At 40.7% G+C, this 14,525-nt stretch overlaps 1 long non-coding RNA gene across 1 annotated transcript; it reads left to right on the top strand.

Moving 5' to 3' along the window:
* Positions 1 to 1,015: 1,015 nt before the first annotated feature.
* On the top strand, positions 1,016 to 4,619 carry LOC121886495. The gene is made up of 4 exons (XR_006092758.1): positions 1,016 to 1,379; positions 1,499 to 2,356; positions 2,572 to 2,694; positions 4,334 to 4,619. It is a non-coding gene; the product is annotated as an uncharacterized LOC121886495 (long non-coding RNA).
* Positions 4,620 to 14,525: the final 9,906 nt, after the last annotated feature.

The following is a 14,525-nucleotide window of genomic DNA, read 5'->3' as shown; positions in this document are numbered from 1 at the left end:
ATCTCGATACCTTCTGGAGTCTGCGTCCCAACAGGAGTCTTGTTTGTCTTGTAAAATAAAGCAGAGACCTGAGTCTTACTGAACTACTGATGTTGTTATAATGTGATACAGTTTGGTTATCTGGCACTTACATATACATAGATGTAGACAGTCTGTGTTGCTGAAGAGGCAAAAGCTTAGACTGGAATTCGCCAATTTGGGCAAACGGGTGGAGCCTTGGAATATCTGAGGAGGGACTAGTAGTAATGAAATTACCTCTTGTATCTATGAAATGTCTTGAAGAAAACTTGTATTTTTATGTATCAACAGGGACATTTTTTCACTCACTTGAATACAGATTAAGTTTTGTTAGCGGTAGCATCCAGTGGTCATTAGAGGAACTGCAGCCTCAAATACAACATATCTTCACTGGATGCAGAATTCAGCTGTGGCAGTTGCCTCTTGATGACAACAGGGACACACATAAGACACAATTAGAGACACTGCTCCTTTTTGCATGTTTCCATTTCATGGTATGTTGTAAAGGTGCCCTCTACCAATAGTTTACAGACTCATTTTTTTGTTTTCGAAAATTTTAGTGATGGTGCTTTGTATTAATCAATAGAGTTAAGAGGACTTTGGTAGATTTATGTGTACGTTGTCATATTAGCAACAGCATAATATACACTATAGGTTTTATTTTGCAAAATGTACCTAGAAGTCTGATTGTTCATTCTAGAAATTGTCACTTTAACAAAAGAAATGTTTTTATCCTCTGTATTTTTGGGTCCATACAGCATCTACTCCCCACACATGAATGACATGAAAATATTATTTGATACCTGATATGACTCTTCAGAACTCTTTTTACTGGACCTAATGGCTCAAAGTTTGATGATATAAGTGTTTTGAAGTGTTTGTAATGCTCAAAAAATGTTTTTTTAAATAATTGTGTATGGGAAAAAAGTCCTAACTTGCAATTTTGGCTGTGGTCGCCACGCCAAAACCTCCTCACAGCCCAGCACTGCTTCTGGGGGTTTGCTTTATAGTCCTGTATAAATCACTTCCTTTGAGGTCAAAGGCCACATATTTTTTCCTCCTCACACCTTTCCTGCTGTCTCTCTAAAACAGTGCCTTTGGAAACATCCAAGCTGCTCCTCCTGTGTCTGGGATGTGCTTTTAACATACCAGATAAAGCTTGTTTTACTGTGTGTGTATATATGTGTGTGTGTGATTGAAGCAACCTGCAAGTGGAGGAACATCCAGTAACCTACAATATCTCCAGCCTTCAAAAACCCCTTTATGTTCCACCACCAGATGTGGAAAAACTGGAAGAGAGAAGAAGTGAGAAATTGTGGCAAAGAGCCAGTAGGAATTGTGTCAGAAAGATGCTTTAGCAGGTCATTGTCTGTTTTCACTTTCTTTGTCTTTCTGACTCACAGTAATTTTACCATACTGAAATATTCAGAACCATCACTTCTTTCATGTGCACAGATTAAAACTTTGTCTTTACTTTCAGTTTTGCCACACTTACCACCGGATACTGTTATGGTCCCTGCCTGCAGTAACACAGTCTGTGACCCAGTGTACATCCTCAGAGAAGAGAGGCTCTCTGACTGAATTCGCCCTCTAGGGGTGGAGAGCTGGAACGACAGCAGCTGTCACCTCAGAGGACGGAGATGAGCATATCCACAACATTCAAGATCTCACTTTTTTTCACCCCCATGCTTTTGGTTTTGGATTTGGACAAAGTCATCTTAGATATCATCTTATCTTAGAGGCAACATATCTCAGAGATAAAAGGAACATTTATACAGCAGATGGGCAAAGATGTGTGCACACACTCTACCATCAAGTTTAGTCAAAGACATGATAGAGCGATCCAGCCTCACAACGGCAACACATTAAGGCTAAACGAAGGTGTTAGTTCAGCTTGAATGCTGCTGTCTATCAGTCGTTCATATTTCAAAGCTTGTAATTTTAAAGGTATGAAATGCTTCCTCCAAAGCTTTTCTGCCTGAAGGATGAAACTCTCAGGAAGAGGGTTCCCTCAGCGATCCTCTATATCTGTTATCTCACACATACCACAGCACACACACGTTCAAACACATGCTTATATTGATGCACACACATACACACCTCACCTATCTTTGTATGGAACATCTGCTAAGCTATACTCTTCACCCCTCCACCTGAGCATGAGTAATTTTCCCTCTATTGATCCCCCATTAAGGCTCTGCAACTTTCCCCAGAACAGATGTCAGGCAAGCATTACACAGATTGATGTTTTTAATAAAAATGCAATAAGGAGAAAGAAGTGGAGGAGGAGGAAGAGGAGGAAGAAAGGACACTCTTCTCATGGAGGAGAAACCTGGAGGTAGGTGTGTTAGTGTGTGTTTGTGTCTTACTTGGCAGCCCTTTTCACAAGTTTCGCCTTTACTGATGTGGTTGGCGAGAAACTTTTTTTAAAAGCGCATTTGAAGAATCTCAGATGTTACAAGACGAAACACCCACATGTGTTTGTGTGTGCGTGCGTGCCAGTGAGTGAGCTCAGATTGACTTGACTCTTTCACTTCAATCGCATCTTTGTAGGTCTGCTTGTGGATCCTATAAGCAAAGCGCAGGGGGAGAGGTTGCATAGCAAAGCTTCAATGGTTTCTTTGGCTGAGCCATAAGGGATCTATAGCACCAGCAACCTGACTGGCAGGCAGATGGGTAAGGATGAAATGATAAAGTATCAGATAAGAATCTGTCAAAATTCAAAAATGCACAAGTCAATATCCATGTTTTTACCCAAGCACCTGAACAATCGCTCTTAGTTTGGGTTTCAGAGATAGACAGACAGACAAAGAACAAAGAGAGAGAACAACTGAGTGAAAGAAAGTGAGGGATGAGATACCGACTTGATAGAACAGGAGACAGACACAGATAGAAAGGGAAAGTGTTTTTAAAGATACATTGGGCAAAAGGACACTCATTAGTCTCTAAAAGGTTATAAATCTAAGATAGCAGAAGTAGAGAAAATGGTGAAAAAAAAAAAAAATCCCAACATTTGGAAACTGTAACAGATTTGAGAATGCTGCCTGCACAAAGCCAGCTCCTCTCCTCCTCCTCTGCTGATGTACAGTATTTACCCGCCTGACAAATACATGTGTCGGCCCATCGATGAATTGAAAAAGATATGCGTATAAATAATAAATCTATGGCAGCTGTACATTTTTAATTGATTCTTCCCAAGTACAAACAGCATGGAGATTGTGAGGCTCCACATGCTCCGTTCGGGAGCTGGTTTGATTTTCTTTTATCCACTAATGTATTTATTACTATTGATGCTGGAATGAAACAGGGAGGGAAATGGGATGTGAAGAAAATGTGATGAATATTTGACAAGGAGAGTTTGTGACGTGCAATATGTCAGTGAGGCTTCCTGACAGTCAGTTTTATCCTGCTGAGCTTGTTTCACTTGTCCTTTCAAGAGCTGCTCTGTGACCTCTACCTTGTTAAAAAATTTGATTTGCATCTATGTTTTATGATAGCTGGTCACTTGAGAGGTGCCATCAAGTAGATAGATAATCTTTGATAATTATAGAGTCATCACATTACTATCACCATTTATTTTTCTTCTTTCCTCTTGTTCTCCTCACTCCACAGCAAGTTTAAGTGCGATAAACATTAGGCTTTTGTCCCAAAGTTCAACTGTAAAAGAGGGAAAAATCCATGTAGGATCAACACATAATTTCTTAGCAAATCAGAATGTAATGCAGGCACTATTCACTTTTTCTTGACTAGGAAAATTCTCTTGCTCATAATGTACTTGGCCATCAGTAGGCCTATTCATTTTTTTTTTTGCTGACATCCCAGTGCTGAATAGAGAATATGAAGGTACGTCATGCTGTGTTGCATGTTGGGATGGGGGGTGCCATCTTTGGAGGAACACGCTCTGTTACCTGCCTGTGCCTGCTACAGTGCAGGTAACTAAGGTGCTACGGTTGTTGCCTGCTTTCCTTTTGTTTTGTTTGGCTAAAAAGTTGGTCAAATAGTTAAATAGTTTAAAAGTTACAAATCCCTAGAAGCTCATGAACAGTTTTGCAGTGGCTGGGTGCAAGATCTGCTGATTCACAAGCCGGCAAACTGCAAGAGCACAGTCATACTCAGGTCAGCTAAGGTCAGCTGGCACTCCTATTTTTGGCTCAATTATTAAACCAAACAAAATACAAAACTTAGTAGACAGTCAAAGGGCAGACAGCGATAAGGTGTCTGTTAGCGTGAACAATAATTATCTTTTATATTTCTGTGGTCACATACTCACACTGAGCTCAAACTGATCTTTATACAATTGTGATTGTATTTACAGAAGCAGCCTGTGTCACAGCCTCTGTACAATGCAGAGGATGAAGACACCTCCAGCCTGGACAGCGAACCCTCTACTGTTCATGTCCATTCTGTCACAGTCTTTGAAAGAAATGTAGAGATGAACAAAAGTTTGAACATTCACAGAAATCATAAAAATGTATATTTTATTAATGTACTTGTTACCTGAGCAGAACTGACTGTGATTTCTCTCTTTTTCTCAGTATTAATGTGAAAAGTTAATCCCATATTATACTTGTAATTGTTTGAATGTAATGTACAGTAACAACATTAAAGCCAATGTAATACAAGGTCAGCAGACTTGTCATCATGGATTATTATTACATTTTTGGTAGATGTGGACAGTTGGTAATACAAACAGCATTAGATCATTTTCAGTAAACTGTTGCAAATAATGTATGTTCAGGTTCTCTGGAACCATGTTTACACAAAACTGTATGCACAAGTTCTACATGTCACATTCAACACTTAAGTACAAGTAGTATAGTAGTAGTATAATATGAAGAAAAGAACACCACATCAGAATTGTATAGAATAAAACTTTATTTTACAAAGGATCATGTTAAGGATTACACTAATATCCAGTAGCCACAGCTCAGCCCCTGGATGCTTCTGTCTGAAACTACTGAACAAGTTGATGCTCCCATCAACACACCAACACAGGGCGCCATCATCTCCTGGCAGGGCTGACTGAGAGGGTGATATTCATCTAAGGAACGGTTGGTGGATGTCCTGCAGCTTCTGCTTCAGTCCTACATCAAGCTTCACTCTCTTCATGTGCCCCATGTTGCTGCTGTGGTCTTCATCACTCACTGTGATGCAGCTCTGCCCTCGCTGCAGGGTGTGAGCCTGTTGATGGACAGAAGTATAACACAATATTTTTCAAAGTATAAACATTACATATTTCATGTAGACAGGGTAGTAACTGTTCAGGAGTAAATATATTCTAAAATGGCGTGGGTCTTCAGTATTGTTCAGTTATATCACTGCTTATCAACAGTAAGCCTCAAATCACAGTCAAACATTTAAGAGCTTTATATTTTTTAAGCTAATCTGGTGGATCGTATAACATTAATGGATGTGAATTTAGAGTAAACTGCTGGACATAAAAAAACGTTATAACGTTACTGTGAGACAAAAAGGCAGACGTGTATAAGTTACTAACAGTTCCTTATATCAAACTGATTGCTGATTGCTAAATAAAGCAACCAGGATTAGCTAATGCTAAATCTTAGCCAGTTAGCATGAGTGTGTCACAGGTTCAGAATGAAGCTCTGGGTCCAAATTGGTGCAACACATTTACTCACAGGGGTTACCTGTGCAAAACATATTTAAAACAGTAGTGAGCATGTTATATATATCATGGCGTTAGCTCAACTTGCATCAGCTCTACTATCTCTGAACTGTCACTGTAATGACTTTAGCTTACAGCCTTGCTTTAAACTTCTCAATGGACTTCACCTACTTTAAGCATCCGTACACAATGCTACAAATGGCTACATGTGTAAGCTGCAGAACACACTTTCATTGATGCAGGAATGTTGTTAAAAGTAACCAACTCATAGCTCCAACTCACTAACAGAAAGCCAGTGGGATCCTCATGATCCTCACAACATGGCGCATACTCAAAATTCAACACGGTGTTGATGTCAGCTTTACATTCTCTATGTTAGCTTATGACTGGTTTCTAATCGGGGCTGAAAGTCATTCTGGGTAATGAAGGATCTCACCAGTAGACATAGGTGTTCAACAGTAATAATTGTACCAAAAGATATAAATGACAACAAGACAAAAACCTTTCAGATACTTATAACAGTATAAAAACTGTTTGTGGTGGGTTGATTCTTCATTTAAGGTAGCCTACACATGCACACACAGACACATATAATTAATGTTATACTGGCATCTTCATGATGAAACTTAAATAGCAAAAAGAGTTTCCTCATCTGCATATTTATCCAAATATGAGAGGCTGCACAGGTTAGATAATTTCCAAACATACATTTATGTGCTTATATTACACAGTCAGGCTGTTATCTATTAGTAATACCTCTATCTAATATTAATAGATATGGATTTACCCACCGTGTGTTTATCAGCTTAATTGATGTGCAGTTAATTACTTCCACATTGCTGAACAGATGGTCACCTCACTTTAGTAATATCCTTCTGGGAGTCTGTGTTAATTCCAGTCAACTCAATATGTTTGTCCCCACATGGTGACACATCAGACTGATAACACTGACAAGGTCTGTCTTCACCTTCCTGTAATGATTTCAAAAATGTCTTCCCCTCCTATCCACTCTTTATTAATTACTGTCAGTCAACGTGCTTTAGTGCTGAATGAAGAACAGCTGTGGTAGGTTGGTATCTTTTGTAGGGAGATGGCAAAAACTGCAGCACTTGTTACTTTTCCTTGTTATCTATTCTTTTATTTATCGTAATTGCTCATATTTTGTTAAGGTGCTCAAAAATTTGAACTGAGATAGAGCAGAAAAGTTGTGTTAGTATTTTGTTCACTCAGTGGAAGGGCATCCCCATAACAAGCCAGCTGATTAAGGGAAGGGAAATAGTGCTGAAGGAGATATTTTTAGACTTCTGACTCTTGACTGGCATCTTCGTTAACTGGATGTCAGGAAGTGTCGTAGAAAATCCCCACATCCCTATACTCAGTATGTTCAAGACAATATTTGATTTAGAATTGAGGGGTGTAGTTTGTACTAATTACAACACAAGTACACTGTTACACCATTTCATCCAATAATATATGGGGAAACTGTTACAAAGAGAGCAGAGCAGGTGGACCCAAAAGCAGGAGACAGTAGGCAGAAAGGATTCACTAACAAAGACCACGCCATTTGAACGGTAGTAGTTTCATTTGGATTGTTGAGAGGGTTCAGGATTGGATAAGGATAGTGTATGGTGGGCTGGATGGGGATTGAGGAGAGGGATAAAGGGGGTCGATTGCCAGGGGATGAATGGGAGCTGAAGGTTGGTCTGGGTCGTGTATGGTGGGATGATGGGGTTGAGGAGAGGGATGAAGGGGGTTGATGGCATGGGGATGACTGGGGACCCAATCGAATCACAAAGAGGCTGGAGCGTTTAGGAACCCGGGGGTCGAGACTCAGGGTGGGGGACATGTCTCGATGAGCTTTCTGCTTCGTCATCCCCAAAAGTTAACTTCACTGGACTATGTGAGAATGGGCTCTTTAAATGTCGCTGAGGTAGGTATGGAATCTTGGGAAGACTAGCGGTCGAGAATTTTATTTATTCAATTTTAACAGGTGGTCTGGGATTTCTTATATGGAAGCGGTTTAAGCGGCTCTAGTGCGGAAGAATTGGCCAGAGTACAAGTAGGAATGTGGACTGACTTTGTCGATGTGGGGAGACAGGTTGCCTGTGCGGAGAGTTTGGTAGTGGGCCAGGAAGTCTGAAGTGAGGGGCGAACATTTGGCATAAGATGTGGTTCGGACTTACAGATAACATGCCGAAGTGTGCGTGAAACAAGGCTAGGTATGGTGCCCCTGAGGACAGTTTTATGGAGATGTTAGTTCGGCTGGCGTAGACGTGTATGGTGGAAGATTTAAACTTGTGAATGGAACGGGCGAAGGTGGTGAAGCAGGAGAGGGTCAGGACGTTGAGTGAAGGGAACGAAAGACTGTGGGAGGCATGGAAGCTGAAAATGGAGGGCAGATGACGTGGTATGGTTCATAGAGAGCGGGGGGGGGGGATTTCGTGGTATTTGGTAGTGCGATTGGGGGCGACGGAGGATGAGGAGGTAGGATGAGAACTGGGAGGTTCATAAAGGGCTGGATGAAGGTTGGATACAGAGGGAAGAATGAGGGTTGACGAGTGGCGTGAAGAAGGGTCAAGTGGAGGGGTGCAGACTAGTTGGAAACCGCAGGTGGACCAAGAATAAGAAAACGGGCAACTGGCAATTGGGACGGTCAGTCGGATGAGTCGGGTGTATGAGATATCAGCATGATCGCAAACCGTGCATGGTGGTGGGATAAAGGAGCGTCGAGGGGTGGGATGAAAGAGGTTCGAGGACTGGGTGGAAAACGGGATTGAACCAAGGGCGGGAAAACGGACATGACATGGCTCAATATTAATTGAGAAAGATTCTCAAGATGATGATCTCTTTCCTCAGCCACATATTCTTAGAAATATCAAATTAAATGAGCACCTTCCCATTTAACCATGATGCCCTTGCATCAAATCTTGTATCATGGCCACATAAACAGGATGAAGACGGGGTTATCAAACTGGACTTTACATTTCACATCCATCATTTAATCCCTGCACTTGTCACTTTTATATATTTCATAAAAGTGGACTTTAGATTGTGCATTGCATTAAACCTCCACTGTTACATGATTTAATTATTTATTGCACATTTATCTATATTTATATATATTTATAGCACAGTACATATTTCCTTTGTACAGTCAGTAGTTAATTTAATGTTCTATATCCCATTTCAAAACTATTACTATTCCATTCTGTAAATAGATTTAAAATTAATTGATTAATTAAATTTAATATCACTTTGTTTATTTCATTATTATTGTTACCTATTTTTGTCTGTTTTTATTCTTCTGTGTTGCATTTTTTGGGAGCAAAGTCCAAGACACATTCTTCATATGTTTGCATTGGCTAATAAAATAGATTCTGATTCTGATTGAATGGGCTATGTTATGCTGACATATAATCCCAAAACCAAGACTCATACAGATACAAAAAATCTCCAAGGTTGTGTAAATAGTAGCCTATGCATTCCTGTCAGAAGCCTACGGGACATGCTTATACAATACACTTAGGCATCTTTGCAGCCTAGTTTCTTCCCTTAACGATAATTAAAGTGATCATAATGCCTTATACACTGATACTGATGTTTCTAATTTGATAATACAGCCTATGGCATTTTGTTGAGGCAAAGCAGGATAATAAAGTTCATAATAATAAGTAATAAATGTAAAGTTTATACTTCTTGGTTTTATTTACTTACACACAATTATATGTTACACAAAGAGACAAATAAGACACATAAGTATAATGCCTGCGGATCCTCATGTGTAGATAGGATTACAGATAAATGTAGTATGTTGCTTATGAAACAAGATATAAGAAGTATATTTGTTTCTTAATTGCACATGTTGTGCTCCAGATGCTTATAAAAGTGTAGCCCCATAACTGAAGGTCCTCAGCCAATAAAGTGATGGCAGCCAGTTAAGTTGTTTGTAATTTGTTGTTTATAGCCTGTGTGCTCTGTAAGGTCACCTGAGCCAAGGCTACTGTAGAAACATGGCAAGCTCCGTGGAAGAGGACACGCTCCCTATGAAGATGTAAAGGGCTCATTTAAAGGTAACGAAGACACAACAATTCTTTTTTTCAGGTGATTATACACTAATTAAACATACTTATGAATATTATATTCCATTTAAGTCAAGTCTTAAATGGATGCCACTAAATCTTACACACTGCACCTTTAAAGTTATAGTCCTTAAGAACTGGCAACACCTGTGGTCACTGATGGTAATGCTATGATCACGACTTAATAATTAAAAGTCAAAGTTATACATTGCTGTAGCTATACTTGTGTATATGCATATACAGCCTATCCTCACAAGAAAATCAACAGTATAGGTTTAAAATTCAGCCAGCAAAAACGTAACTATAGTTATGTTTACGCCATCTAGCGGCCGTAGTAATTATGACCCGGGGGGAAGTGACCCAGTTCAAATGACGTCAATATAAGGTGACTTCCTTATTAGGTGGAGGTGGGTTGGGGGGATTGCTGAATAGATAGATGGCAAAAATTGAACTTAGCTGCAGGAGACCGTTGTTCGCTTCTTGTTTCCAGCAGCAAATGTCATGTTTCCAACTGTGAGTTGTTTACTGTTGCCATGACGATGAAGGTTGCGAAACTTTAAGGAAGTACTAACCACGTTTCAAGTGATAATTTTAACCCAAACCATGATCTTTCATAACACTAACAAATTTTTACCTAACCTTAACCACAGTGTTGTCACACCATAAAACATAATCATTTTTTATAATTTTTCATATTACGCTACTGTGGGTCATTCTGAAAATGCTACTATAGGTTGTTCTAGAGTGCAAGTACAATTGACCTATGCAGTCGTTTCATTATGACGTTGTGTTGGCATATATTTTCAAAATGTTCGGATCTTTTGGATCACAGCCTTACACAAATTACATACCACATCTGCATTTGCTGGCTCTTTTTTGTCCAGTACCATTGACTGTATATAAATATGGACGTCATGACAGCTCCCCAAAAGTGAAGCCAAAACATCTTGATCGCCTCCTGGTGGCTGGCTGCAATATAGGTCATAAGTCCCACCCTCTCCATGTTAGTGAAAGGGACATGAACCAAAAAAAAAAATCAAAGTACACATCAAATACATTTTTCCCAAAGATAGTTTCTGTCATTTTAGGTCGTTCTTATCACACTGATATTTGTCCAAGTACTCATTTTCCTGATAAGTTTGTTTTTAATTAGTTGCTTGACAATATAAAAAGGGGGTGTGACATCATGATCAACAGCTGTGACAGCCGCTCTCAAACCTCTTTCAGGGTTAACATCCCACAGTTCACATTGTGCTTTTAGTACTGCATTCAATATTACCCAACAAATTCACAATTAATCAAATTACCACTTGGTGAATCTGGAGCCTTTTGGCCCCCTTTAGGGTCCGGGCTCCGGGGCAGTTGCCAGCTTTGCCCTTTGATAACTCAGCCTTATGTGCATGGCTAGATGCCACAAAAGTTAAGTTGGAAATAGTGTAAGTGTAGAATTTGGTTGAACCTCTACAGGTACAGTAACTTTTTCCACCACTTTAACATTGAGAAAGTAATGATCACAACAAGCATGGAGGACAATATGAGCAGGAAGGATAAACCCTGGGCCTGACTGATAAGAACAGATGATCAATATTATATAATTTAGCACTCCTGTTTGATTTTGCCCGGTAATGTTATCGTCATTCACAGGCAATATAGGAGAATGCCATCAAAGAATGACATTTCCTTCTGCACACGTCCTTGGACCGGCGCTGAGTTTAGATAGATAGACAAAGTCATTGTGAAAGACTTTTTTAACATTTCCACATCGATGATGAACCGACAGTCACAGCATTAATGGATTTTCTGCCACTGGCATTGAGCAAAAGTATGATGTGCATAACTGTGATACAAACTGCTCAAAGGTGATTTTCTGTTGTTGGTACCGTGTGTATTGACCTTGCTCGAACAAAACTACACAATCTGTTTCAACCTGCCTGTTTTTTATGTTGAAATAACCAGTGTAGCTTTCCATCTGGTCACTCTGTTTTATAAAATAGTAGGTAGTCTGTTTAGTTATTTCTGTATATTATCAGATTTTTTTTTTCCTATACTAAACAAGCAAGTATTTTTTTGTAATCAAGTCAAGAATCAATACACTAGATTGCTCAAAAGGATAATGCTGTCATCCTGCACCAACACTCCATGGTTACCTGGAATCCTAAACTACAGACATGTACTATATGTTAGACTGGGGCCTGTTTACGTGTGTTCCAGCAGCAGCAGTTCTGCAGGTCTTCAACAGTCTGTGTATTGTCAGTGAGCCGGTTGCGAAACACATCAGTCTTGCAGTCAGATTGTTCCACAGATGTGGGGCTGACTGGCTTCCAGCTTCTTTGATGTGACGCTGGAGTTTCTAGATTCCACGTCTGTCTATCTGCGTTGGCTGACGACGGAGGCTGCTGAGGGTTAGATCTTATTTGCAGAGCCCAGCATAAACAAGCCGGTTGCGGCGAGCCAAGTCAACCTGACATCCAAAGAACAGGAGTGTAAGCAATGTCGGGAGATGGGGCCCAGGCTTTCTGTAAGCCGCCGTAATCAGTGACACCGAGATGGAATCGGTGCAGATGTGAGATGGAGGTCTTGCGCCATAAACAAAGGGTTGGGGAAAGCTATATCTAATCTAGCCACTGTGTTCTTATTTGTAACATTGTTGGGTAAACAGTTGGCGTCTCAGGAGGGATCTCTTGCCTCGGTATCGGGCGGCAGAAGTTCAAAGGCAATGCAGGGGTCATGGGATGGAAGAGGCAGGAGGCAGGAGGGGATTTGGTGGGGACAGGGCTCCTGTTGTCCCCAGCTGTCCTGTCCATGTCCCCCTGACCGAAGGGCAGCCCCAGGTCAGAAGGCCAGCAAGAAGAAAGGAAAGAGGGAGAGGAGGGGGTTCAAATACAGGCTATAGACCGGAGGAGTCTGGAGGAGGGGAGGAGTCTATGTGTATGTGTGTTTGTGTGTGAATATGTGTGTTTTGCGACAGCACACACTGTCATCCACTCCCTTCCCCTGTTCTCACACACACAAGGACAGCGTGACCAGACGTCCCTTTGGCCTCTGATATATTTATATGCTCGGAGCAGTCTCTGCTCAGAGAGGGAGACCCGCGAGATGCACCTGAGCAAATATTAACATCCTCCATAAGGAGCCTTTGATGTGCGGGGGCCAAAGCCTGGGGTCGGCACCCCTCAGCGAGCTCTGCTCGGAGCACAGGGTCTACAGAGTCAATAGAGGAGTGGGAAGATACTGAAGAGCAGACGGGTCAGACTCTCAGCCAGACATGAAGGCTATGCAACACATTTTGGGGTCAGAAAATCTGCATTCAAATTACGAGGGTTATTCAGTTTATTTAGAGGTGTGATTCAAAGGGAAATACACAGTCAGTGACCTATTACATGCATTCAAATGTCAAAGCAGTGTTTTTTGTTTTTACAGCAGCTCTCATGAGAGTTTTAAGGCAATGTTAAGATTTTTTTTATTACAAAGGCCACAGTTAGCAAAGGGAATTCTGTCTCCCAACCCTCCCCTCTCTGAACTACTGTCGAAAGTTTAATAAAACTCAACGCTGCGCAAAAAAATCCACAACTTATTTGAAGGAGGAAAAAAGATTAACTTCCAGAGACTTAAGTGTCTTCGCTGCTAAATCCCTTTTCAAACGTTGGGAAGAGACTTGAGGGAAATAAATATATAAAGTCATCCAAGAACCAGGCTAAGTGGTTTATCTCCTTTCATCTTGCCACCGCTGTATGAGGACTAATCCTGTCTTGTGTCTTCAGTGCGGAGCTGGGGCCCCTCTGAACTACATTAAATAGAATAGATTAGCTCCTCCAAAAGTCACGAGGTGGCAATTCAGAATCTGCCTTGTTTTTTGGTGCCATAGATAGAGGATGGCATGAGTCAGTATCTGTGCTCAGCTTTGTCTTTGAGTTTGCAGCTGACATCTGAACTCTCACCAGAGCGGAGGGAATTTTGCGGGATTGCTGGTGATAAGGGGCCATTGATTGTCTTTTGGTAACCAGGTTTATTTGGAGTGTGAAAAATCTGTGTGTGAAACATTTCTTTTGTGTGTTTGTGTGCGAGATATGTGTTGGGATGGCTGTTCTTGCAGCTGTGTGAACAGGGAGCTGAGAGCTGATAAAAACACCATGTGAACCATTCAACAAACCATCATCTGCAGGAACATTGTTCTTCATCTATTCATCACAATGTCCATTCCTGCAGACGAAGAGGACAGTTTACTGTAGGAAGTGGAGTGTGGGTGTGTAATGCAATTAAATGACTCCCTCATCTTGTTTGATCTGCTTCATTTCATTTGGTCTTACTAATTTGGAAGAAAAATCAGATAAGACGAAGCCATCATGTGTTTTCACATCAAAAGTGATGGATGACAATGTTTCCACTATGTTTCCTCTTCATCTCCTCACTCAGACTTCTGAGGGCAGCAGTGATTAGATCATCTCCAGCTCTCTACACAATGAGCTATTGTTGGGAGAAGCAGCCATAAATTGGACTTGTCAAAGCGATCTAGTTAAGGCTGGATCAAAGGCTTCACTGAATACTACCTAACATTTCAAGAAGTCTTGTTTATATCTGCTAATTTTCCAGCCATGTAGAAGTGTGAGTTTATGGGCAGGAGATGTCCTCAGAGAACTGAAATCAGCTGAAGAAGGAGTAATGGGAGATAGACAGTTTATTTGAGGACAAACTTGGCATCTGTGAGGTATAGTTTAAGCTATGAGTACCTGTACATATTCAAGAGGTCCACTGTATGTGTGTGTGTGTATATCCCATTTGTGAGTGTGCATATGTACAGTACG

This window comes from Thunnus maccoyii, chromosome 2 (assembly GCF_910596095.1).
Source record: "Thunnus maccoyii chromosome 2, fThuMac1.1, whole genome shotgun sequence".
Classification (NCBI taxonomy): Eukaryota; Metazoa; Chordata; class Actinopteri; order Scombriformes; family Scombridae; genus Thunnus; species Thunnus maccoyii.
This window is presented reverse-complemented; position numbering and strand designations above follow the sequence as displayed.